Source organism: Cololabis saira, chromosome 13 (assembly GCF_033807715.1).
Source record: "Cololabis saira isolate AMF1-May2022 chromosome 13, fColSai1.1, whole genome shotgun sequence".
Taxonomy (NCBI): domain Eukaryota; kingdom Metazoa; phylum Chordata; class Actinopteri; order Beloniformes; family Belonidae; genus Cololabis; species Cololabis saira.
Genome location: NC_084599.1, coordinates 40,252,112 through 40,279,467, shown reverse-complemented (window position 1 = coordinate 40,279,467; position 27,356 = coordinate 40,252,112). Strand labels below are relative to the sequence as shown.

Genomic DNA, 27,356 nt, shown 5'->3' with positions numbered 1-27,356 from the left:
AAAAAACATTAAAAAAAAAAAAAAGATGTCAAGATGTTAAGGAAATTAATTTATTTTAATATGAATCATGGTTGCACCACATTACTTTTTTTTAAGGCTAGTGCCAATTCATCTTGACCAAAATCACTTAATTTAAAAGTTTTATATGAATTTATGTGTACACAACATTCTTAATGTTTGAACTACTGCAATAGATATTCTTTTTTTTATTATTTTAAAATTGACCTGTTGAAAATCCTTATTCATCATTGACCCAGTAACATTGAATGGATGTTAAGTTTGCTTTATTTTCTCATTATATGAGATCTTGCCATCCAAAACCTTTTTGATGTTGTTTTTCCACTTATACTCTGTATTTTGAGAACTTGTAGTTGTGCCTTCAGTCGTAGCCTCTCTTTCCTTTTGTGCAGCAGTTCCTCCTCTTCCTCCAGCGTGTCTTTCATCCAACTCTTCGGCTCCTGGTTAAAGTTGTCAGTTCAGCTTCCACCTTTTTAAGGGGGCAGAGGAAGATGAAGAGCTGCTGTGACTGACAGGTTTTTGTGGCTTCCGACATCAGAAACATTGGGGTTGATGTTGTCCTCGATTCCATGAGGGATGTGGGAACACAGAACCTGGTGTGATTTCTTTCATTTCTGTTGAAACCTGTTGCTTCTGTTGACAATTGTGGTTGTTTTTCACTTGCAGGGATCCATTGTTGATCCTCCTTTTCAGATGAGTAGCTGTATTTCATGATATTTGATAACTGTTTATTTAATCAGTTCATCTTATGGGAGTAGGAGCAACAATTCATTTTCATAAAGGTCATAAAGTTTCTTAACAAAGTTTAATTTGAAATACATCTTCCTTTTTTTCACAAACTCTTTCATCTTTGGTATCAAACATTTGATTTTATTGACAATATATTTGCCCTCATTTTGCTGAGTTTCTACATAATTCATCAAAGCCTTTTCAGTAAGTTTACTTTGTCTCCTTTTTCCCAGACTCCATTCCAGAGCAAGAGCCAGCATTTATTTGACTCATTTCCACCCTTTTAATTCAGTTTTCAGTGAACCGTACAATCCCAACAACCTTCACAGTGTGTAATGAATCCGTGTGGTTCCTCTCAACACGGAAGCATCAGCATCGTTGGCTGAAACACAATAGAAGCATTGCATATTCAGGCCGCCAGGAATGCAGCACAATATACCACTGAAGTGTGTCGTATCCGAGTCGCATTCATTCATTTCAGAACCCAAAACATTGATGCATCAGCATTAATGCCGTCCAAATCCTCTGTCCACAGTCCTACTGTACATCCACAGGTTACCCGTCCTCTTTGATGAGGTGTTGGGTGTGGCGCTTGCTGATTCCTGCACTTTGATACTGTAAAAGATGATTCAACTAATGCCTTTTTTGTTGACACGTTGCAGCAACGTCCGAAGTCCTCCTAGTCGCCAGAGCGAGATGCAGAAAGCGGCTGGTCTACTAGTATGACGCGCTGTACTTCCCCTCCCTCTTCCAAGCTGAGGGCAGGTGAGTGAAGTCCGATGACACCACCCATGACTATTTATGTCAAACCATTCAAAGGTTATGGCAAAAAATAGGAACTATCACATATCGACCAATCAGAAGAAGGGGCGGGGCTAATTTGCACCAATTAAGGTGAAGGACGCAAAACTGAGTCCTATGACACCACCCACGAGTCTTTATGTCAAACCATTCAAAAGTTATGGCAGAAAGTAGGAACTATCAAATATGGACCAATCAGACAAAGGGGGGGTGCGCTTTTTGGCCTCTATCATCGCCACGGTAACGCTATTGACTGAGAAAAGTAACGCATCGTCGCATGATAGAGACACACATTTTGATGTATAACACACCTGGGTGCACGTTACGTTCGGGCCGCATTAATGGCCGAATAAATGGCTTAAATTGCGCCAAAATTACACGATTAATTCACAATAGCTGACTTCCTGTTCGGTTTCGGCCATGGTGCCAAGAGACTTTTCTTTAAGTTGTGCCATGATACAGGTGTGTACCGACTTTTGTGCATGTACGTCAAACCGTATTGTGGGGCTTGAGGCACAAAGTTTTCTAGGGGGCGCTGTTGAGCCATTAGGCCACGCCCATTAATGCAAACCATTAAATATCACATTTTTCGCCAGGCCTGGCTTGCGTGGAAAATTTGGTGACTTTTGGGGCACGTTTAGGGGGGCAAAAAGGCCCTCCTTTCGCCGGAAGAAAAACGAGAAAAACGAGAAAAACAAAAACATTTCCTACAGATATAATAGGGCCTTCGCACTGTAAGTGCTCGGGCCCTAATAAGCTGAAGGAACAAAATCGGACAGAATTTTTACTTTGTGATCTTTGAGTCAATCAAGGGAATCAAAAACTTGTAGTGGTCAGTACAGCGAGACACACACTAGCACTTGTAGTCCTACTAAACTGAGACCAAGACACTACCAAGACCATGACCAGAAAGAAATCTGGTTATTTCCTGATCCTGCGTGATTGTAGAACATCATCCTGGTTCAGCTAGTTTCCATATGAACTTGTATTCAACTGCAGCTCAATAACACAGAGAAGTGGATGATGATTTTGAACTCACTATAAATGTTTCCATCCATCAGCTGAGATCAGATATGTGTGGCGACTGCACTACCGCTATTTCTACACTAGTGGAGGATTGACTCCAGAGCTTTTAAGGATTGACACGACTACTAACTAGTCCCAAAGTCCTCTAGCAGAATAACCAGCTCCAACACCCCCCTCCACCTCAGAAAAGGAATGAAGAGTAAATGTTACTGATTTAAATTGGACTCAATTTGGAGATGAAACCTGAATTTTAAATATTAAAGATTGAAATTACATGATTTACCATTATAGTAATCAGATTACACCGTATATCAGCATCACTGAAATTGACCTGATGCTTAATCAATCACAACAATAGCCAAATATTATTCATATATTTATTCAAACAAGGCCGTTATAAACACAAAACTTTAATTAAATATAGACACACATGCAGATGCATCTAAACATTAAATCAAATGCAAATTTAATTTGCAACGGCATCTTAATTATCCGAGTCCGAGACCTGGTGAGGCCGAGAGACCCGGGACTAAAAAGTGGTCTGGAGACCGGTCTTGGAGAACTACAAGTCTACAGCATATGTTACACATGCACAAGGATAACAGTAGAGGTGCTGTTGCCTTTATTGCACAGAACACTGCAACTTGTGCTTCATCTTTGTCGTGTGTTTGTCTCTAGGTTCGTCTCTTGAGAAAGTTCTGTGTCTTTGTCTTTGTTCTAACTTTGTTCTAACAGTAACCTCCTGGCTGGCTCGCCAAACACACAAAAGTCCAGGTCTTCCAGGTCAGGTTTTCTATGAAGACTTGACAAATAACTAAAATTTTGAAATATATTTTGACATTACTGGCTACTAATAGATGGACATCCGAATGGTTCCACTGGATCAGACACCAGGAAGAAGCAGAGATGAGAGGTGAGTTCCGGGCAGTGAAACTTGATAAAGTAGCTCACGCTCTTCACATGTGGCACATTAAATATCCAGAGCAAATTCACATTATCATTCAGGAATCTCTGACTGTCCCACCTGCCTTTTTAGCCTTCATTAAATGTCAAGTTCGTGGAACTGAATAATCCAACATCAGGGAAAACGGCCCCAAATGACGACGAGATTTGACTGGAGACATAAAAAGGGTTTCTAACTAACTGGATGACGTTGTGTCCCGAACCCTGGACAAGGTCCTTTTAGACGTCCGTGACACTTCAGATGAACGACTTCACGGTAGAAAAGTTCCTGTTGCTATTTGTATGTACAGTAACTGCCCTTCATTACAAACGTACTGAGTCTGCATGTAAATATGCTAATTTAGAGATGAGCATCTCTACCTTTCCTAGCACTGAATTTGTTTCTAAAAAAGGTCAAAACATTCACCTGAAATGCAGATTTTGTGAATGATGTCATTAAGGTACAGTAACTGCAATTGTACAATTGTATATTTATATTAAAAGGGACCTATTATGGCATTTAATGTATATTTTAAACAGGCCTTGAATGTCTTAAAAACAATCTAAAGCTTGTTTTTTCTACATAAATCAGAAATTCAGCCTGTGGGCCCTGTCACTAGTTTTACCGCTTCTAACCTCCTTCTCTATGAGTGATTCTGAGTGGGCGGGGCTATGATAATGAGGCTCTGTGCTGATTGGCTGCTTGAATGACAAGTAGCAGGGGAGGGAAACAAAGCCTCTCCGGGCAGAAGAGCCGGCTGCGTACACAAAGCTGTCCCATGCGAGCGAGCTTCAAAATAAAATAAAAATAAAAATGCCGACAAAATAAATTTCATTGCTTTATTTTTTTTCTATTGGACTGTCCTAACTGGCCGCGAGTTTAACGGTTTCAGTGTGGACAGAGAGCGTCCGATGTCACGCAGCTCGACGTGATAGTCGGACGCTCTCATTCAGTTACACGCTGTAAACGGATCTTAAGCCGGAATTACGGTTCTGTGTTAAATCGACGCGTACCCTACGCCGTAGGCTCTGCGTTGGTGTAACGCGGAACCATAAATCAGCCTTTAGTTCCCTGAAGAGGGAACGGGTCACCTCGTCTTCACACTAATTCACACAGGAAGATTTCATTGAATTCTAAACATGTACACCACAGTTCTTTACTCCGAGTCCTCATCATTTCATTTCTTATGTTACAAGACAAATGAATCATGTTAACTGTAAAGAAATCACAACACTGAATTTTCACAAATGGCAACTTTGTTGTTAAAAAAATAAAAGAACATAAGTTGTATATAAATAACATGTATGCACTATTGCTGGCTCAAGGAAGGACCGTGCGTCTTCTGAAGGTGTCGTTGAAGCTTCAGGTGCTTGGAAGATCTGAAACCATAAACAGAAGGAAAATGTATTACGGTAGAAAGAAAACTCAAATTTCCTATCTCAAAAAATTTGAATATTCTGGGAATCTTAATCTTAAACTTTAAGCCATAATCAGCAATATTAAAATAATAAAAGGCTTGCAATATTTCAGTTGATTTGTAATGAATCCAGAATGTATGACATTTTTGCATTACAGAAAATAAAGGACTTTATCACAATATTCTAATTTTCTGAGACAGTCCTGTATTAGTTTACCTTGTTGTTGTTTTTATCTACATTCTGGAGGCAACAAAAGGTATGAAGACGGTGAGCAAGTGATTAATTGTGGCTTTTAAGTGAAATGACACTGAATAAAAACACCCACCCCCCCCGCAAATATGTGTAAAATGTCGCCAAGCTACAGAAATGTATACACTGACCCCGGCTCCGTCAACAACACTTAATGTTTGTTGTGTTACCTTCCCGTGTGTTTCCATGGCAACTGCTGCATAGAGTAGGCAGGTGAGTGACAGGTGGGTAAATGCAAAGACAATGGGAAACGTGTGAAAGTGTTTCTGCGGCTTCACTTTGCAAAAAAAAACCCGAGCTACAGATGAAAGACGTTTAAGCCTCAGACCCCAGAAGAATCTGTAATTTTGTTAAATTTGAATGCAGCACGTCGGCTTTTGTTAAAAATATCCAAGTGTGAATTTAATTAATTCCTACTTCCTACGACGAGAGCAGTTGTCATTTGTTCTCGGGTAAGAAGAGTTCATGAGGGTGCAACAGGCTTTTAAAATGATAATATTGTCACGCATCAGTGTCGTACGAGTGGAGAGGGTTTGAAACATTACAGGCTGTTAAGGTGCGGCGGTGCCCCAGTCATTCAGAGAATAGAGGGGGGGGATGCAATCACAGAATGAATACTGTATTTCATGCTAGATTTAAGCAGGCTGCTCAGCTCATTTTGAGATGTTGTGCACCACTGCACCTTGTTTGTGATTTTAATTTTTAAAATCCATCATCTTTTAATCAGAAATTATGCAATCGTGCTTATTCAGACCAAACAAAGAGGACGAGGCAGTGCGGATGTTATTACTTTCCAAAACAGTTTATTTCCCCAAACACCCAAATAACACATCGCAGGAAGCAGCTTTGATATAAATTTCAGACATATTCTCTTGAAGCTGACATTTTATAAAGTGATTTCCAGAAATAGCCCTGCTATGGAATGCAATAAATAAGACTGTCAGAGGCCGTTACCTTCAGGGAAGTACATTAAAGGGAAGGGTGCACACGAGGTGGTGATGATAGAGAATGAGTGTTCATTATCATAATGACGTCCTACACAAAATGTCACCATGCTGTGACAGACCAAACCTCCCACTTTTTGATGCAGCGTCGCCGCTTCCCTTTCCTGCTCGGTTTTGACACGACTGTGGAGGGCAAGCGGCACGAGAGTGCGGTCTCCACCGGAGTTTTCTGTCTCATTTGTCACTCCGGAAGACAAAGAGGCACATTGAAATTGAATATAGCAACACGCATGAGATAAACTCGGGTCGTGAGATAACTACCCTCATTTCATTCCACGCAGGATTTCAGCGGTGACAGGTGTGTTTGCATGCATGCATCTCATTTTGAACTTTACAACTTTGTAGCCAAGGAGGAAGTGGAAGTGATGCTGATGTTGTGTCATGCGGAGCGGCGTTGGCAGCTGATACGAGGAGTCCACTGAAGCAGGGAATGTGAGCTGGGCGTGACCTGAAGTACATAACTGCTAAAACTGTCCAGAGAAGGTCAGAGAGCAGCAAGTGGTGATGACTCACCGGACTGTTAATTTATTAACACACCTTTAGTGTCCTCGGGAGGCGGCTCCGCAGCTTGAAACAAGTGGTGATGCCAGGACCGGCCCAATATCACATGAATACGTTGTATAATGTTGTATTTGAGCCTTTTTAGCAGTGGGGGGCCGTCAGGGCCAACAAGGCCTCCTATGCTGGCCTAACATAACCAGAAATCATGATCATAATTATGATAAAGGTTCATTTTAGATTTGATTAGATTTTTACTTTGTACATGTAAAAGACAACAATTAAAAGAGAAGATAAGAAAACAAAACAAAGAATTTCATACTTTAACACTTAATATCTTAATTTACATGTGCAAAAAGGAGAAGTGTAAACTTATTTAATCTTACCCCATTCATTAATCATTTATTAAGTATTTATAATAATTAACTATACTATTATACTATGTTTCACCCCGGTGAACGAGAGGGTCGCTTCCCTGCGCCTTCGGGTCTGGAAAAGGTCTCTCACTGTTGTTTGTGCCTACGGGCCGAACAGCAGTGGGGAGTACCCGGCCTTCTTGGAGTCTCTGGGAGGAGTACTGGATAGTGCTCCAACTGGGGACTCCATTGTTCTACTGGGGGACTTCAACGCTCACGTGGGCAACGACAGTGATACCTGGAGAGGCGTGATTGGGAGGAACGGCCTCCCCGATCTAAACCCGAGCGGTGTTTTGTTGTTGGACTTCTGTGCTAGTCACGGTTTGCCCATCACGAACACTATGTTCAGGCATAAGGGTGTCCATCAGTGCACGTGGCACCAGGACACCCTAGGCCGGAGGTCAATGATCGACAATGATCGACTTTGTTGTCGTTTCATCTGACCTTCATCTGACCTTCGGCCGCATGTCTTGGACACTCGGGGACTCTGGGGCGTGCTCATCCATCACCCAAGCCAAGGTCACTGAGGTAGTTCGTAAGCTCCTCAGTGGCACCGGGGGTGGATGAGATTCGCCCTGAGTACCTCAAGTCTCTGGATGTCGTAGGGCTGTCTTGGCTGACACGCCTCTGCAACATTGCATGGAGGAAGGGGACAGTACCGCTGGAGTGGCAAACCGGGGTGGTGGTCCCTCTGTTTAAAAGGGGGACCGGAGAGTGTGTTCCAACTATAGGGGGATCACACTTCTCAGCCTCCCCGGGAAAGTCTACGCCAGGGTACTGGAGAGGAGAATACGGCCGATAGTCGAACCTCGGATTCAGGAGGAACAATGCGGTTTTCGTCCCGGTCGTGGAACACTGGACCAGCTCTACACCCTCCGCAGGGTGCTTGAGGGTTCATGGGAATTTGCCCAACCAGTCTACATGTGTTTTGTGGATCTGGAGAAGGCATTTGACCGTGTCCCTCGTGCTATTCTGTGGGGGGGTCAGTGAGTATGGAGTCCGGGGCCCTCTACTAAGGGCTGTCCGGTCTCTGTATGATCGGAGCAGGAGTCTGGTTCACATTGCCGGCAGTAAATCAGACTTGTTCCCGGTGCATGTTGGACTCCGGCAGGGCTGCCCTTTGTCACCGGTCCTGTTCATAATTTTTATGGACAGGATTTCTAGGTGCAGCCAGGGGCCGGAGGGGATCCGGTTTGGGAACCACAGGATTTCGTCTCTGCTTTTTGCAGATGATGTTGTCCTGTTGGCTTCATCGGACCGGGACCTTCAGCATGTGCTGGGGCGGTTTGAGGCCGAGTGCGACGCGGCAGGGATGAGAATCAGCACCTTCAAAACCGAGGCCATGGTTCTCCACCAGGAAAGGGTGGTGTGCCTTCTCCGGGTGGGTGGAGAAGTCCTGCCTCAGGTGGAGGAGTTAAAGTATTCAATTTCAAGTAGTAATTTATTTTGTTCATAGCAAATTCATAATAACAAACTAAAATGACAAATATAATGAAAATGGAACAAAAACATTTTTGCCCTTCTGCAATGTATAATAATAATAATCTGGGGCATTAGCACAGCTGTGTGGTTGTACTCACAGCAAAAGGACGCAGAAAGCCGTGATACGAGACGTTTTGACATAAAAACGTTGTTTATTGTGTCGCTGTCGCCAAAGTTTGTCCGTCTTGTTAGTGTCTTTCTGATATTAAACTGCGATTTTGCAATTTATTGTACAATCTTGTGAAAGCTTGCTTATTCTTTGCGGACTCATTTTATACAACTTTTTGGAAAGATAATTTTCAACACCCTTTTATTTTTAGGTTTTCACAGTAGCATACCAGATATGTTTTAATTGCTGATGTTTGTTGATTTTTAAAATGCACCGGATAATAGCCCATTTTGTACAAAACTGAGGTGATGCAATGCCTAGTAGTGCTTGAGTGTGTTTCTAACTTCTCTCCAGTCCTGGTGTTATAAATGCTGGCATAATGAAAGGTATTTATTTACTAAATTGGACATTACTGAAGGCCTAAGTGTGAAATGCACGGCCCACCACTGCTTTTTAGTGGCCTAATTCATGGTAACTTGTACTTATTTACCTTTGCCACATGCAATAGTTATGGTTTTCTCCTAAATCCAGGAGTTTGTGGTAGTAGAACAGCTTAAACGTCCTTACGTTTCCTTACTTTGTATTCTGTTTGTTATTTTAGACTTTTACAGGCCATCATTTTTGAGTCTCGTACCACGCCCAGCTTTTAAATAAGAAATATGATTCCCCTTTTGCAAAATCTGACATTTCCTTCAGAGTTTATAGTGCGTTTCCATTAGCAGCGGTCCACGTAGTTTTATGGGGCCCTTTTGTCTTTGATGTGTGCCTTCATTACCGGGTGCAGCCCCCAGAAAAATGATTTTTGGGAGCCTTCACGAGGCCAAAACTGTGAGTTAGGTACTCAGAGTGCCACTGAAAAACTGCTGGGTGGGAGGGAATGTGTTGACTTGATGTCTGATTGTTTTTATGTTATTATTCCTGAGCAATCAGCTAAAGTGCAGCACTAATACCTTCAGGTGGGATGTAGTCAGTGAATCTGACCGAGTCTGTCGCTGTACATGAAAGAACCAAGGAGGAGGTTGGCCCTGACCATTCCAGGCTCATATGTTTTAACCTGGAACCACCTTTAGAGGTTCAGCTATGACTAGGGACGTCCCCGATCACGTGATCGGAAATCGAGCCTGATCACGTTGTTTCAGACTTGATCAGGGATTGGATATAGTGCTGGGCGGTATGACCAAAAATTTATATCACGGTATTTTTCAAAATTATATCGGTTTCACGGTATATCACGGTATTTTTTTTTTTCATGCACAACTGGGTGTTAACCACATTTTCTAATGATTTGGAAAGGAATTGCTGCAGTAAATTGACTTAGAATGGCCTATTTTACTGTAATGAGGACGAAATATTGTAGAAAAACATTAATGTCCACAGTAGTATAAATACAGGTTTGCATGGCCTCACAAATTGATGCCGTTTACAATGCGATTATTTTTTTCAAGGTCCTGTATTTTTCAACTACACAAGCAATAAATCAGTCTGTTTCAAGTAGATTTTCACTTGAAATAAGTAGAAAAATCTGCCAGTGGAACAAGATTTTTTTGCTTGTAATAAGATAAATCTTGTCCCACTGGCAGATTTTCCTACTTATTTCAAGTGAAAATTTACTTGAAACAGGTGAAAATGGTCAAATAAGTTATTTTTCTGGTGTTATTGTTCTGGTGATGACTTTAAATGTTGAAATAGCAGTAAAACCACATTCATTGATGAAATGACATAAGGGATGGAAAGGGGGGATGGCAGTTTTACAGGGGGGATGATTTGGACCATTTTTATTTCAGGGGGGGATGATTTGGATCGTTTTTATTTGGGGGGGGGGTGCCATCACATCACCCCTCATCCCCCCTCAACTCGAGTACTGCTGACACGTAACTCAGAACTTCTTCATAAATTACTCAAAAATCCCAGAGAGAAAAAAAAACACCAGCAAACTAACAAACAAACCAATAAAGCTCACAGAGTTAAGAAAACGAACCAGCAAATCAACAACTGGCAGCCCCGCTATTTTAACCTTTTCCTGACGGGCTGCAGGTGTGGTTTAAGCCTGATTTATGGTTCCGCGTTACACCAACGCAGGCCATACGCCGTGGGTTACGTCACCTACGGCGAAAGCCCCGCGTCGATTTAACGCGGAACCATAAATCAGGCTTCACAGCGCGACTGATTGTGCTCCCGGCTCGCGCTCCTCGCCGACTCCGCGCTCATATATTTAATAAATTTATAAAGCCCATATATTTATAAAGCCTCACTTGGCCGAGCCCTAACGCCGAGACTATGGTAGATTTAGGTTACACGCGGACACTGTTGACTTTTCCCTGCCGGCTCTGCTCTCTGCTCACTCGCTAAACAGTCCCCTCACAAACAGTGTCCAGCGGCGCTACGTTCCGCCGCGCGGCGCTCCCAACGTTGTGTGCGCTACTCACCGGTATTACGGTATATGAAAAATTCATATCATAAGAAAAATAAACACCGGTATTCGGTATTAACCGGTATACCGCCCAGCACTAATTGGATATATATTTTATTCTCATTTTGATCAGCGCATCAAACAAACTATGGAAAATGTTAAACTATAGTATTATTATATTGTTATATATTATAGTATGGTGATATCATTTTGTTATATGTTATAATATTATAAGAATTATTATGTTATATTAGGAAATTACTATATTATTATGCTATATTTATATTATATCGTGCTACACCACTCTCGAGAATAAATAAGTAAACAAATAAATATTTATCATATAATCAATATTCTTAATTTATTTATCCACTTTCATCATCTTATTTACACGCACACACACACACACACACACACACACACACACACACACACACACACACACCTAGATACATATCATTGTAACTGATGTCGTCTTTTGTTGCTGTTTGCTCTGTATGTTAATAAAAAAAAAAAAGAAAAACTATGGAAACAAAGCTAAAAAACTGGTATCAACAAGCAACGGGTCCACCTAATTTTGGCGGATAGCTTTTGCATTGTGTAAAATGGATGACTGGACTCAAACCGTTTAATTACCAAACTTTATTGGTTGTTTCCCTTCCCCAAAGACATCACAAAACAAAGAGCGTCACAATAATGTACATGGGAAATACCCGGTAACATATTAAATTAAAACCAATAAAATGCTAAATTAAAAGTATAAAATAAGAGCTCACCTTTCCTGTGAAACTTCCCCAGAGCTGCTCCTCAGCCATTGTCCTTGATGTTATCAGACAGCTCGGTACAGTTCTGAAACAGGTCCACAGATGTTCCTGGGAGAGGGGGGGGCTAGTGGGGGCAGAGTCCCTTGTTTTTCATTCCACCAGGGAGATTGTGACTGGAGCAGCCGGCCAAGCTGCCCTGTCAAGGTCAGATTATAGAATCAACAATTGTATTGAAAAGACAGGCAGACTCAGTAATTTTCCGTCTGCCTTAAGTCTCTGGTTCCTCAATGGTGACTCCAAACAGACGAATTTGTGATCAATTCAATTCCCGCCAAGCCGAGCTTCCAACTTCCCCAAGGTCTTATCCATCTTGCCAATGAGCTCAAAGACCGCCGCCAGCCTGCGATTCTGTTCAAAAATCGCATCCAGCTTGCGGCTTTGCTCTCCCAACGTTAAAGTCTGAGTGTTGGTCGCCGTGCTTATCCCCTCAGCAACGTCAGTGATCTGTGGAGGAGACAACCTGTCTTTTAGAGATGTGGTCCACGGAGGTGCTATTAGAGCAAATACGTAACCGCAAACGCAGTGACGTAACTGACATTTGCAGCGACGTAATGACGTGGCTCCCCTTAGCACCCAAGCTGTGGAAAAGCAAACCAGTTCTCAGCTGGTTCGCAAGTTGATCAATTTGTGAACCAGAACCAGCTTTGGAACCAGTTTGGTGGAAAAGGGGTACCTATGACATAGTTTCAGATTTGTGGCCCCAAACAAAGTGTCAGAATTGTGTTCTGATGGAGTTTTTTGTTTGGTTAGGTATTAAAAAATATTATCTACTCCACTCTTAAAAAGTCCTCCTTAAATCCCTCTGAACAATAACATTGAAGTTTTATATCCTGCACCTAAATATCCTGTATTAGAATAAGGACTAATTTTTTCAAAAAAAGTTGTTGAAATGAATTGCAAAGTCTGCTCCTAAGTCTTGTTTTCTATATAAATTTGATTGCAGCTCCAAGGTTGAAATGTTCCTCCTTGGAGCTAACAGCTTATTTTCTCCAGAAATTTTAACGACTTTATATAAAAAAAATGATGGTAATGAAACACCAGATGAATATGGTAATCCGGCCAGAACTTGGTTTCTATTGACAGATGTCTTAAAACAGAAAAATCCATTCTTGCAAATGTGTACGGCTTTTTTTGCCAAAGAAGAAGGAAAAGAGCAATTCTTACACTTGCTAATTTATTTAAAACTCTGCATCAATGTTCCTACGGTTGTCAGACCAATTTCGTGGAGTACCGCATGATTTAAAAGCTTCAAATGCTTCTGAGTGACATAGGAGATGATGCAATATCCTTGTTTCTCTGCTCAGCGTCAGCCTGTGGCTTTATCATGAAGCCAAATGTGGAATGAATCACTCATCAGTGCTCTTTACTCCGATGGAAATCAGGTGCCAGGAAGATAAATCCCAAACACAACACAGGAGCGTGCCGGCCGTCCTCTTCTCTTTCACCAACAGAAACTGCATCCAGGAGAGATGCCTTGTTTTAAGTGTAATGAGATTTTTTTACTAAAATGAGACATTTTAACTAGAAATAAGACAAATATTCTTGTTAAGATTTTGAGTTTTTGCAGTGTAAGTTCAGAAAACTGTTTTTTATTGTTGTGTTTTGATGTATTTGATGTAAGCCCAGTGGATATTTAAAGGAGCACGAGGCAAGAATAAGAAATGAGACTCATTAGCGCCACGACGACCGTCGGGGTTCCTGCAGCCAACAGCGAAGCCGGCACAGGAGCGCATGTGTAATCTCATGTGATTTTCAAATCAAGCTCTAAATATGACTTACAATGTTATCTTACCTGGTCAGTAGGAAATGAGCCATGTCAGCATCTGTTTTCAGTCCCAATTCAAGTTGAAGCAGCCTCCATGACTCAAACGCGTATCCAATGTTTACTCGTGCGCCGCCGAGAACGCGCATGCATGACGTCACATCCACAGGACAGCGCGGGAAATTCCGGTCCGGAATTGCAGCACGTTTTGCAGCAACAGCCTGTTCAAGGCAACGGAGAGATACACTAGAGGAATCATTCTTTTGGGTTTGGAACGCTTCATCTGACATTATTACTAGAAAACTTAAAACATATACGAATTTTTTTCATAAATCCTGCCTCAATCCTGCCTCAAGCCAGGTCATCACCAGAAAAATAACTTATTTGACAATTTTCACCTGTTTCAAGTAAATTTTCACTTGAAATAAGTAGAAAAATCTGCCGGTGGGATAAGATTTATCTTCTGATTAAAAGCAAAAAAATCTTGTTCCAAGTGAAAATCTACTTGAAACAGGGGAAAATTGTTGTTTTTTTCCAGTGATGAGTCTTTTTTTAAGTGTAATGAGACTTTTTTACTAAAATGAGACATTTTAACTAGAAATAACACAAATATTCTTGTTAAGATTTTGAGTTTTTGCAGTGATCCATTTTACTTATCCTGTGAAGGACAGAGTCATATTGATAAGTTCAGAAAAGTGTTTTTTATTGTTGTGTTTTGATGTATTTGATGTAAGCCCAGTGGATATTTAAAGCTTACAGAAGGCTGCATTTAACTGCTGCTATGTCATTCCTGCAGTATTTCTGCAGGTGTTTTGGTCACTGCTATTATTTGTAATATATTATATTATTTGTAATCAGCACAAATTATCTGTCCCCATATGATAAAATCCACCATCCCCCCTGGTTTTTTTTTACAACTTGAGTACTGCCTCTGTGGGATAAAGACATGAAGTGTACCTGCATATTCTAGACAGTGCAGAGTCAGGATCTGATCCTGTTAAAGCAGCAAGCACAATGAGTTTGTGCTGACCTCCTGTCCACAACCGACCTCTCACAAGGTCAGGAAAAGCTTACTCTCTACTATCTCCACGACTGCTTTCACGCACGCCAAGACTCCAGACCGGATAAAATGTTTTTCTCATCGAGGCACGAGCTGACATGACATTGTCAGCTTATTAAGTATTATGGCCTGTCAAAGTGACAGTGACCTGGTTTTAAATGACAGGGAATTTGGCTTACATTTGGGACATAGGGATGTGTTTGTTGCCTCGTGTGCTTTTTTCTAATCCACACAGGACACTTGTGGTAATGAAAAAAGGAAATACCATTACATTCCCAGAGAAAACAACAAATCAGGTCAGTCAGGCTCTGTTACGGAAACGTTACAAAGGAATTCAACAGGACAGGCTTGTTGAAAGCTGCCCAGAGCATGTGCGAGACGCAGTGTTGTCAGTGGCTAAATGCAATGAAATAACCTTTGCTGTTGCTCCAGTGGTGTGTCGACCTTGGCTACAGTGCGCTGCCAAATTGTGTTGAAGCTGCCGGGGTCATTCCCTTTTCCCTGGGATACGCCACAACCGCCTTCTTAGCTGTCACACGAGATCGAGGTTCCATGTCACTTTAGGTCGTTATGAATCATACATTAAGATACAATGAGCCCGGAAAACACTTTAACTATTTCATTAATATGTGCTTGTCTCCTTTAGCATAGCATTACCATAATGGACATGTATGCATTTGTTTAAATTTGAATGTGTTAATATTTGCAAATGGTGTGGCAATCTGGTGCCACAACCCAACCTGCATTAGCTGCAAAACTTTGCAGTTTCACAATAAATCCTTACAATTTTCTGACTCATACCGATTAGAAAGCAATGTACATGTTTGACAGTAATTATTGTGATACTTTTCAATTCAATTCAATTCAATTCAATTCAATTCAATTCAATTCAATTCAATTTTATTTATATAGTGTCTAATACAACAAAGTTGTCTCTAGACGCTTTCCAGAGACCCAGAACATGACCCCCAAGCAATTATTACATAAACAATGGCAGGTAAAAACTCCCATAATGGGAGAAAAGCCTTAAGCCAAACAGTGGCAAGAAAAAACTCCCCTTTGGGAGGGAAGAAACCTGGACCAGGGCCAGGCTCATAAGGGGGGACCCTCCTGCCGAGGGCCAGACTGGGGGTCGGGGACGTCAACAGCACAGCAGGCAGGTGGAAGCAGCAACGGGATGACCGGGGGTGGGGACCGCAGGTCAGCATGCAGCTCCCGAAGCTCCGGCCCAATCATCAAGCCCCAGGTTGGGGAAAGGGTCAGGGAAAGGTTGAGAAGGGGCTGGGCCAGGGAGAGGAGTCTTGACGGACAAATCTCTCCCCCGCCTGCCCAGGCCGTTACCCTGCCCCTCTCACTCCCACGCTGCAGGTTCCGGTGTTGTGCATTCAGTGATGCTCTTCGCCACCAGCAGAGGATGCTGCACCATGTACAAAAGAGAAAAAAGAGAAGAAAAGGGGGGGCCAGCACAAGAAAGACAAGACTTTTGAGAGAGCATGGAGGTGAAATACTCACTGTGGACGCTGCATCAGTCCGTCGTGGTCCAGAAGGAGCTGAGCCGAAAGGTGAACGCCTTGATTTACCATTCAGTCCATGTTCCCACCCTCACCTGTTTTCACAGACTGTAGACAGTGACCAAAATAAGAAGATTGTGGATACAAGCAGCCAAAACCAGTTTCCTCCGCAGGAAGTTTGGGCTCTCCCTTATGGCGCTTTTCCACTAGTACCTACTGAGCCCGACTCGACTCGCCTCCACTCGGTTTGGCGCCTTTCCACCAGGGCACTAAAGTGCCGAGTAGATACTTTTCTGTAACTATTCTGCCGAGGTTCTAAGTGGCTGAGTCGGGCTGTGATGTCATCACACTCCAGGCCACCGATTGGTCGGGGGGTTGGAGTCAGACGTCTGAGTCAGGATGTGACATCAGCGAAAGAGACTCTGGCGGCTTCTTGTTCATTTTATTCCACCAGCAACGGCAGCAGAAGTCTGTTTGGTGATCCAACTCTGAGGGTCAGATGTTCATAAACCTGGTGCTGAGGAGAGAATTAAAAAGATCTAGACGGAGATAAGGAACGACCAGATCCTCCAGGAGCTCTGTCACTTCATAGCTGCTCACGGCTCCCAACGGACTTTTCAGCAGCGCCGAGACAAACAAACAAACATTAAAAAGCGTCACCGCTTGACGTTTCTCTCACTCTCATTTTTTTAACTTGATATGGAACACAAGCCACAGACCCAGCAGCACATCTATCATCTCCTCCAGGTTCTACATCTTTAGTGTTGTTGTCTTCTTCCTTTAGATACACAATCAAATACGTCACAGCAGCTTCTCCAACCTCCTACTTCCAGGTGCTGGATTGTAGTGGAAAAGAAACCAGGCCGAGCTGAGATGAGCAGAGTCGAGTAGGACTAGTGGAAAAGTGCCAATAGAGGTGGGGTGAGCAGCTCGGTCATGCCGGAGGAGCTCAGCGTAGAGCTCAGCGTAGAGCCGCTGCTCGTCCGCATCGAGAGGAACCACATCAGCTAGAGGAGATTGTGTGGTCCAGTTTAGGAAAAGTGCTTTTAGCCAGTCTGCATTTTCAATCAGGGCTGCTCGTGAGTGGAACTTCATACCAACTGAGATTAGAAACCAATCAAATTATGCTTCTTTTAAATTGTATCTAAAAAAGTGGTTAATTAGTGGCCAAGGCTGTCAACATTACATTTTAGTGCTTAATTTTCCTGGCTTGCTGCCCTGCCTGTCGGTGTTTGTATGATGTCACCTGTCATGTTGCCTATAAGTTTGTCTAGTTACACTGTTGCTTTTTGTGCATGGCTTTTTATTCTGTGTTTAGTGCGTTTGTCTTGTTTGTTTTTGGCCTGTTAGTGTGTTACTGTGTCTTGTGTTATTAATGTTGATGTTACTGTTGCTGCTTCATGTGGTTTCTGTTTTCATTTGTAGCAATTGTCTGTTGTTGAGCTTATGTTAACCTGTGTGTGTTTGTATTTTAGCTTAGTCTCTTACCTTTTAATATTTTTTTCTGATGTAGCCTTCTTATTTGGAAATATTTTATTGATTATATCTTAATAATTTTTCTTTTAGGTTGACTGTTTTACACCAGTCCAGGGACAGCAGATGCAACATAGCCTTTTTGGCTAATTCTGGCATATTTTACATGTGTTTAAATGTATTATTAATGTGCATTGTCCCTGATAACTAAACCTTTAAATAAATAAAATAAATCAGGAGGCTCAGGCTTCTAGCTAGGATGCCTCCTGGACAGCTCCTTGGTGAGGTTACTGCCCACAGGGAGAAGAACCCAGGGAAGGTACCAAGGGAAAAAACAGGGAATAAGAAAAGGAATTTTTAAAATGTTGTAAATAATAAGCTATAGATGTCACACCGTGGTGAGGTCGTCTAGTCTTGGGTTTGTTTTGTCCTGTCATTTCCTGTTTTATTTTGAAAAGTAATTCTCCTCTCGTTTTATGTCACTTGCCCTTGATTGCTCTAAGTGTTTCCACCTGTTTCCCCTGTTTCCCTCCATGTGTTTAACCCTTGTACTGTCTTTGGGTCAAGGAAGGAGGAAGAGAAGAAGGGAGGAAAGAAGGAAGGAAGGGAGGAAGGAAGGAAGGAAGGAAGGAAGGAAGGAAGGAAGGGAGGAAGGAAGGAAGGAAGGAAGGGAGGGAGGAAAGAAGGAAGGAAGGAAATTAGGAAGGAAGGGAGAAAAGAAGGAAGGAAGGGAGAAAAGAAGGAAGGAAGGAAATTAGGAAGGAAGGGAGAAAAGAAGGAAGGAAGGGAGAAAAGAAGGAAAGAAGGGAGAAAAGAAGGAATGAAGGGACAAAAGAAGGAAGGAAAGAAGGAAGGAAGGAAGGAAGGAAGGAAGGAAGGAAGGAAGGAAGGAAGGAAGGAAGGAAGGAAGGAAGGAAGGAAGGGAGGAAGGAAGGAAGGAAGGAAGGAAGGAAGGAAGGAAGGAAGCAAGGAAGGAAGGAAGGAAGGAAGGAAGGAAGGAAGGAAGGAAGGAAAGAAAGAAAGAAAGAAAGAAAGAAAGAAAGAAAGAAAGAAAGAAAGAAAGAAAGAAAGAAAGAAAGAAAGAAAGAAAGAAAGAAAGAAAGAAGGGAAAAAAGAAGGAAGGAAGGAAAGGAGAAAACAAGGAAAGAATGTACGAGGGGAGAAAAGAGGAAGGGAAAAGGAAGGAGAGATCAGGAGGAAAGAAGGAACAGGAGAATTAGGTCATTTTGACCCAAAGACAGTACAAGGGTTAAATAGTCTGTGTTCCCCTGGTCTTCAGACAGAGTGTCTTCGTCCACGTCCACAGCCGTAGTAATCACCATAGTAACCGTTTGTCCCTCGTGATGAGTGATTTTTTGTGTTTGTTAATTCCTACCTTAGCTTAGATTCACAGCCCTTTGTTCATTCCTCATTAAAAAGTGATTTTTTTTTTTGTTTTAACTTATCGTATCCTAGCTTAGTTATGTTAGATTGTTATGTTAGTTCTTGTTTTTTTCCTCTTTAAGAGTGATTTGTGTTTGTAGCCAATTATTTTATGTAGGCAGGTTTTTCCTCCATACGGAGCGTTTTGTGTTTATTTGTTTCTCTTTATTAGTTATTTTTCCCTCCCTGGGAGTGTTTATTGTTCTATAGCCAGAGTTTTGTTTATAGCCATTTGTTTGTCACTCGGTCTGCGGTGAATTCAATAAAAGCCTTTTGTTATCTAATATCTCTGCATCTGAGTCCTGCTTTCAGTCTCGGCCTGACAATATACTGTATCTGTAACTGGTAAAATGTTTTAATCTGTTCAGATCCTGCCGCCTGCATGATCATCCGTTCACACGCTGCATTGAAATGCTTCCCCAAATGTCTCCTGAGTGACCAGTTGGTCTTCAGTATGTTCTTGGTCTTTGAAATGTTCCTCACTTGTTAGTAACTGGTTAACTGAACGCTGTGTATTTCTTTTCTTTTTTTTTTTTTTTTTTACCTTTTATTTCACAAATGAAAGGTAATCAGATACATCCCTAATGACGGTAGGTCTTACAATTTTCTTTTGTGCACGCATGCCTACTCCGGCCGACCCAGGTATACATTTCTTTGCAGTAAGTATGCAATATCCTGCATTTTTTGTTATTTAGTTGTAAATTATATGTGTCATTTAATAAATATAAACTACTGCTTAAATCACATTTTTTGTCCAGGACTGATTGTGTAAGGGAATTAATTGAATTCCAATAACTTTGTAAACGGTCGCATTCCCAGAACATATGCATGAATGTCCCCTCCATCTTTTTACATCTGGGACACTTTGACGAAATATCCTTTGACATTTTTTTATGCATTTTTTTTGGAGTTAAGTAGCATTTGTGGATGTGTATTATTTCTAAAGAAATATAGGTTTTCAAGCGTTTAATGTGTTTGTCAGTCAGTTAGGTTGATAAAAGATGATGTTTTTTTTCTATGTTATCAATGGAGAATTTAAAGACTCATAATCATCCTTGAATTGCTTTTTAAAGCCGACCTTTTGTTGCTCCTGTTGGGTAAAGATAACATTTAAGATTTGCATCTTTAACTGAAAAAGGCTGGTATCTGCGTCAGATGCAGAGCGTCTTTCTTCAGAAAGAAAAACAAGATCATTCACTGTGCAGGACATTGATGAATGTCCAAGTTGAAACCTCTATTTGATGAAATTTCTTGGAATATGGAACGTTGTTAAAGGAAAAATTGGGTATAATCTTGATAACTCGGGTAGGATAACTTTTTTTCCCCCTCTGGTTTCCATGGTGACCGTGAATAAAAGCACATCCATGAAATGGCAGAAACTGAGTGCCAGAGTATCACAAAGAGTCTGAGCTTGCAAAGTGCAATGATGCACTCATCAGGCTGGACGGAATCTTGTATCATCACATCATAACGCAGAACTAAATTAAAAGGCCGTAAAGTGATAAAACAGTTCTTTCCAAGGCGCCACGGCCATAATTCATTACGTGTACAAAAGGCGCAGCTTGCTTTAGCCAGGAATGCAGCAATGTGGGAGTGTTGCAGAGAAGAATTTGTCGCCTAACCTTCACACGTGTAAAATGATCATATCTTTAAAATGTAAGGTAAAATACTTTCATGAAATAGTATTTGTCACTGTATAATATGTTCTTGGTATTTGTGTGAATTAGAACATGCAAGAACCTTGAAGTTGCCCACATATTTATTTATTTAACCATAAATACCTACGGCTTAAAGAAATTATTCAGCACCTTGAAACTTCTACGGGGACATATAAGGCCTGGATAAGACATCAAGAATGAGAAAGTCATGATTCGTTTTTATGCCAGTTAAGATAATCATGTGTCATTGTCTCCTAAAAAGTGGCGAAGGAAAAAATATGACATTTTATATATGTTGGGGAAGAAATCTGGTGGAATTTGAGGTCATAATTAAAAGGATGAAAGAGAAATGACAGGCAGAAGCCCACGGAAAAAGACAAAGCCTGTAGGATTAGGGCAGAGGATGGTGTGCAAAGTGAAGAACCACAAAGGAAACAGAACATCCATGTATGGAGAGAAAGGAATAAAGGACAGATCCAGTGTTGAGCCGTGGATAAACTGATCAGCTATGATATTAGCAGGGTTTAGAGAGGAGATGCATGTCTGGGACTCACCGTGAGATACATCAGCAGTCAGAACTGCTGTGAACCACAACGGAGCAAAGAATGTTAGCGACCAGTAACAAAGGTAACTTACTACATGATTAAGCCTCATAACCAGTACTCGAGTTGTAAAAAAAAAATCAGGGGGGATGATGGATTTGATCATATGGGGACAGATAATTTGTGCTGATTACAAATAATATCATATATTACAAATAATAGCAGTGACCAAAACACCTGCAGAAATACTGCAGGAATGACATAGCAGCAGTTAAATGCAGCCTTCTGTAAGCTTTAAATATCCACTGGGCTTACATCAAATACATCAAAACACAACAATAAAAAACTGTTTTCTGAACTTATCAATATGACTCTGTCCTTCACAGGATAAGTAACATGGATCACTGCAAAAACTCAAAATCTTAACAAGAATATTTGTCTTATTTCTAGTTAAAATGTCTCATTTTAGTAAAAACAATTTTATTACACTTAAAACAAGATTCATCACTGGAAAAAAAACAACAATTTTCACCTGTTTCAAGTAGATTTTCACTTAAAATAAGTAGAAAAATCTGCCAGTGGAACAAGATTTTTTGCTTGTAATAAGAAGATACATTTTGTCCCACTGGCAGATTTTCCTACTTATTTCAAGTGAAAATTTACTTGAAACAGGTGAAAATTGTCAAATAAGTTATTTTTCTGGTGTTATTTTTCTGGTGATGACTCTAAATGTTGAAATAGCAGTAAAACCACATTCATTGATGAAATGACATAAGGGATGGAAAGGAGGGATGGAAGTTTTACAGGGGGATGATTTGGACCGTTTTTATTTCAGGGGGGGATGCCATCCCCCCTCATCCCCCCTCATCCCCCCTCAACTCCAGTACTTCTCATAACATGATTATAGCTGAAGATATTTATTCATAATAAGGGAGATTTTGTTGTGTCTTGTCAAATGTGTTAATGTCAGTCATGTTCAGGTTTAGTGTTTCATGTTTTATGTCATGTCTGTGTTCATTTCATGTTTAGTCCTTATGTGGTATTGCGTGCTTATGTCCAGTCTCATCATGCACTTCCTGTTTTATTTTGATACTCACCTTTTCCCTCTCGTTTCAGATCCTGACTTCCCCCCCTTTGTGTGATTTTCCCTCCATTGTGATTGTCAACCCCGCCCCTGATTGGTTCCACCTGTGTTCCCCTACCTCATACAGTGTTGGGACTAACGCGTTATTTAGTATCATTTTTGCGTTACAGTAACGCTGTTAGTTTTGCGGTAACTAATACTCTAACGCATTACTTTTTAAATTCAGTAACGCAGTTACCGTTACCAAAGGTGCGTTACTCCGTTATTTCTGGATACAGTGAAGCCTTTTTTCCCCGCACGCGGAGACCAGAGGAAACGTAGTGTGGATTTGTGTGTGCTTTCAAAAACATGACAGTCATGGCGAGACCGCGGTGAAGTTAGTTTTACGTTAGATATTCGTTGGATATTGGACAGAAATGCCCCCAGAGCGAACGTCTGTGGAATATCCAACATAAAACTAACTTCACCACGGTCATGGAGAGCCGAGAGACGGCGAGTTTCGCAACGTGGAGATGTTGTCATTACAGTAATCCCTCGTTTTTCGCAGCGGTTACGTTCCAAAAAGAACCTGTGGTAAGGGAAATTCTTTTTACATTTAAAAAGGCTTAAAATAGCGGAAATCAGCACCGCCTCGCACGTATTCCACTGCTCGTCTGACTGGGCCACTGCATCCCGACTCTGTAGCGTCTTGTTCTCCTAAAGCCCGTGGTGCAGCTGTGTTTTTTCGAGAGAAGAAAATAGTTTTAGGTCGTTTTGTCGCAGTTTTTTCTTCTGGGCAAAAAGATTCTTATAAACCGACACCATTGATTATATTTGAGACTGTAATGCACAATTCATCAAAGAGTCCCGTTCCTGAGCTGCTGCTGAAGCTCATTGGCCGTTCTCAGCTTGTTGCTAAGCAACCAACGTTATTGACACAGGAAGTGAAGAAGCAGGGGAGACTGTTCAGCCAATCAGAATGCAGAACACGATGCACAATGCAAATCCATACAGTAACATGCTGAAATGAAAGCTAGAGGGGATTAATGGGAGCATTTAAAATAATGTTTTTATTTAAAGTAACTCAATAGTTACTTAGTAACTAGTTACTATTTTTCAGTAACTAGCACAACACTGTGTCTAAATAGCCTGTGTCTCCCCTTGTCTTGTTGCCAGTTTGTTGTCTCATGTCGAGTGTAGTCAAGTGTCGTCACGTCGCCATATTTACATTGTACTTGAAGTGTGGGATAGATTGATCCTCCCAGAGAGAGCTTTTTGTTCAGCCTTTGATTTTCATCGTCAAGAGTGTTTTCTGTTGTTACCCTTTTGCTTCGTTTTTTTGAATAAATACTCTTTTTGTTCCTGGAGTTGTGCATTTTGAGTCCTCCTTTGAGTCAGTGCTTACTGACCTCCAACCAGTTTTATGTGGAACACTGAGCTCAAAAATCTGTTAAAATGTTTTTGTGCGACTTTGGTGAACAACGAAACCGCTACGCTTGATTGATTGTCGGACAATTCCCAGCTGACGCATTAAAGTCGGTCCTTGGTTGGATACAGGTTGCAAAGTCAGACAATGTTAGATAACTAATTATGTAGCGCTGCAAGCAACCAATCCAACTTTAGATGTCAAGCCAACATTAGGTTTTTAAATCTATATCATAATCCAGTTATAATCCAAGGTTGGAATACAACGTTGTTCCAACCTCACACTAACTTCAGGTGTCCGCTATCGCTGGCAACGATGAACCAATCAGAGAACAGGACGTACATGTAGTAGATATTCACCTCCTCCACTTTTTATTCATGGAAGACGAATTATTTAAAATGTGAGTTCATTTTTTCCGTTTTATTTACAGCTGAATGATATTCGGAGTTATTGTGAATTAGTTGAATAAAGTTCGATTTACCAGACTGTTCACTTTATAAATGTTTTATTATGGACCTTATAACCTATGTGTGAAAATATATCTGTTCATTGATATTGCGCCTTATAATGCGGTGGAGCTAATGGTACGCAAAATACTGTAATCTTTTCGGATCCCGCTGGGATCTGGTCGGTCCGTTCTGTCACAAGGTGTGGTTTGTTGAGGACCCAAATGCAGGAGAGCAGGAGGAAGGAGTTGCAAAAAGGCAGGATTTATTGAACAAAAACAAGAACCAAAAACGCTGCTGAGCAGGATCAAAAGGAGGCAGAACAGAAACAGGGATTTAAAACTAGAGGAGAACATGGAGGGAACAAACAGTACGGACCGACCAGAAGCAGGGGAAAGACAAGACTAGATATACACAGGGGATAACGATACACAGGTGCAGACAATCTGGGCAGATGGGACACAGGCGGGACAGAACTGAAACTCAAAAACTGGGGGAAGTGTCAAACCCTGACAGCTTGTCCAAGTTGCTTATCCAACACATCGCTGACTTACCATAAACATTTAATTTAGTCAAAGGTAACCTTACCTAGGTTCCACAAAACACTTCCTCCGAACAAACAAAGCCGATTAGTCCATCTAGTCTATCTGTTTTATTTTGTACATTCTGTACGCCTTAATTTTCCAACAAATCAGGTTCGGTTATGTCTTGTAGTTATGTTTTTATCCCAAAGCAGATGACATCACACCAACAACACAGCCCATATCATGCTCTGCTTAATTTCTACATATCAACCAAGGCTTTTCAAACATGTTTGGATGCAGGTCAGAAGCAAGACTTGCAGATTTGCTGTTTCTCAATTCAGGAGAAACTCGTGTAGGTCCGCCAGGAAATGGCGTCCTCCCTCTGTGTCCACACCAGAAGAAGCCTGTGCTGTTGCATGTTGGTTCAGCAACCTCTTGGATGCACCAATGAGACACTTATTCCCATTTCGCTACCATGTGCCGGGTACAAAAGATGGGCCTTCCCATGTACTTAAAGCCATGATGGACGATACGTGTCAGAGTTGACAGCGTACAGCGGATGTCTTTGTGGGATGTGATTTATTATGCACAGGCTCATGACTCTTTAAACTGGGACTATATGATCACTTTCAGGAACATCAACTGCAAGATGTCACGATGTGCTCATGTCTCAAATGTCCTCAGACGGTAAGCGTTATGTTCAGAATCACATCTGTTCCCAAAGGTTAGTCCTCTAACCTCCCCTGTTTTTCTTATTGGAGGAGGCATAAACTGGTGGACTGATACCTGTTATTATTGTGCAAGTGAAGTAAAGTTAATACTTCTGAGTACAGACCTTCATAGGCTTCTCCTCACCCATCCAGTTGTAAGTCATCCTCAGCCAAAACCGTAAAGTTGAAACATTACACTGCACAAACACAACACACAGACTCAAAATTAAAGCATGTTTTATCGCACAGATGGATGAATCCCCTATTGTCGTCTTGTCTTATTACCCCCAGGAACCGAGAGAAATTACAGGGACATCTGTCAACTTTTTCCTGCTCTGAGATCCAACTAAGCCTTTTTCTGGACTTTTTTATCCACACATACAACTCCTGAACAAAGATAATTTAATGTAATGTAATACCTATCCTTTTGGTAGGCTTAAGTCACGCTGCCAAACTTTGGTTAAGAGAAGTGATTTCCATCTAACATGGAGATACAGTAGTAGCAGTCATTGAACGTAACATGGAGATAGTAGCAGTCATTAACGTAACATGCTATGTCTAGGTCTCCATTCATACAATGGCTGTTCTGATGACTGGAAAAACAGGCTTTTTATTTTATTTTTCAAGTAGTTAAATACTGTCTACATGCATATTTTGGCTACATTGCTTTGCGTGTTCAAGTATTTGGAATATAGCTACTGTAAATTCATGGCTTGATCGAATTCTTTTGAGTACCGTATTTTTGCGACCATTAGGCGCATATAAAAGTCTTTTTTTTTTTTTAAATGTGCTGCGCGCCCAATGATGCAATGCGCCCATTGTATTATTTAAAGCTGATTTATGGTTCCGCGTTACACCGACGCAGAGCCTACGACGTAGGGGTGCGTCGACTTAACGTGGATCCATAAGGCGGACGTAATTGAGGCCACCATGAGAAGGGGGAAGGGGGGAGGGCGTGATTTGCGCACGTAGTAGGGATCACCATGAGAACGTTAAAGGGGGAAGGGGGGCGAGTGAATTGCCCGTGATTTCCCGCGGTGGCTCCGTGGCGGGGCTCCTGGAGTGGAGCGACTCGGACGGGGCGACTCGGCCTCCCTACCGAGAAGGAGACGCGGCTCCCGGGGGGGGCTGCGCCGCAGAGGCGGGCCCAAAGGCCGGAGGAACCACCGGCCGGGGGTTCCTCCACTGGCCGCCGCTCGCTCGGCGGGCTCTGTCGCTTACTGTTGAAGGATTGTAGATGCGTGGGCTGATGTGTCTGCTGGGTTGGACTGTTGTTCGGGTTTTTTCAAAGCGGCATCATTTCCAAGGGGCTGCACGGCACGGAAAATGACTCGGCTGCAGCGCGGCCAGGAGAGCTGCGGGCTCTGCCCGTCGCAGCTGATCAATTCTCCTGGTCTCAGCGCAATCAGGCTCGGATGAATGCAGAAACGGAGGGTGAAGATTTCGATGGGTTTGATTAATGTAATAACTAAAATAAAGTACAATCAAACTAAGTTTTGCTCCTGCTTTATTTTTAATTTATTTTTTTTCGCTCTATTTGTGTGTGTTGTGCGCGCGCGTGTGTGTGTGTGTTGTAAGGCGGCGCTCCGTGTGTAGACGGTGCCTTTTCGGTCGGTGTGCCGTGTGTGTGTTTTAAATCCAAAAATGACACAAAAAACTGAGGGTGCGCCTTTCCACACGGCGCGCCGAATGGTCGCGAAAATACGGTAAATGTATGACATGTAGTCGCTGCACGTGGTGGCTCACATGGGAATGACCATCTGGTGCAGGGTGTTCTTACGCTGCATACCTGTCCAGGTTTGGCTCTTGGAGATGTTTTGGTGCCATAGAGC

The 27,356-nt window shown here is 41.8% G+C and overlaps 1 pseudogene; it reads left to right on the top strand.

Annotated features, from left to right (window-relative positions):
- The first annotated feature begins 1,469 nt into the window (after positions 1 to 1,469).
- LOC133458807 (BMP/retinoic acid-inducible neural-specific protein 3-like) overlaps positions 1,470 to 27,356 on the top strand; it is a 41,362-nt pseudogene continuing 15,475 nt past the window's right edge.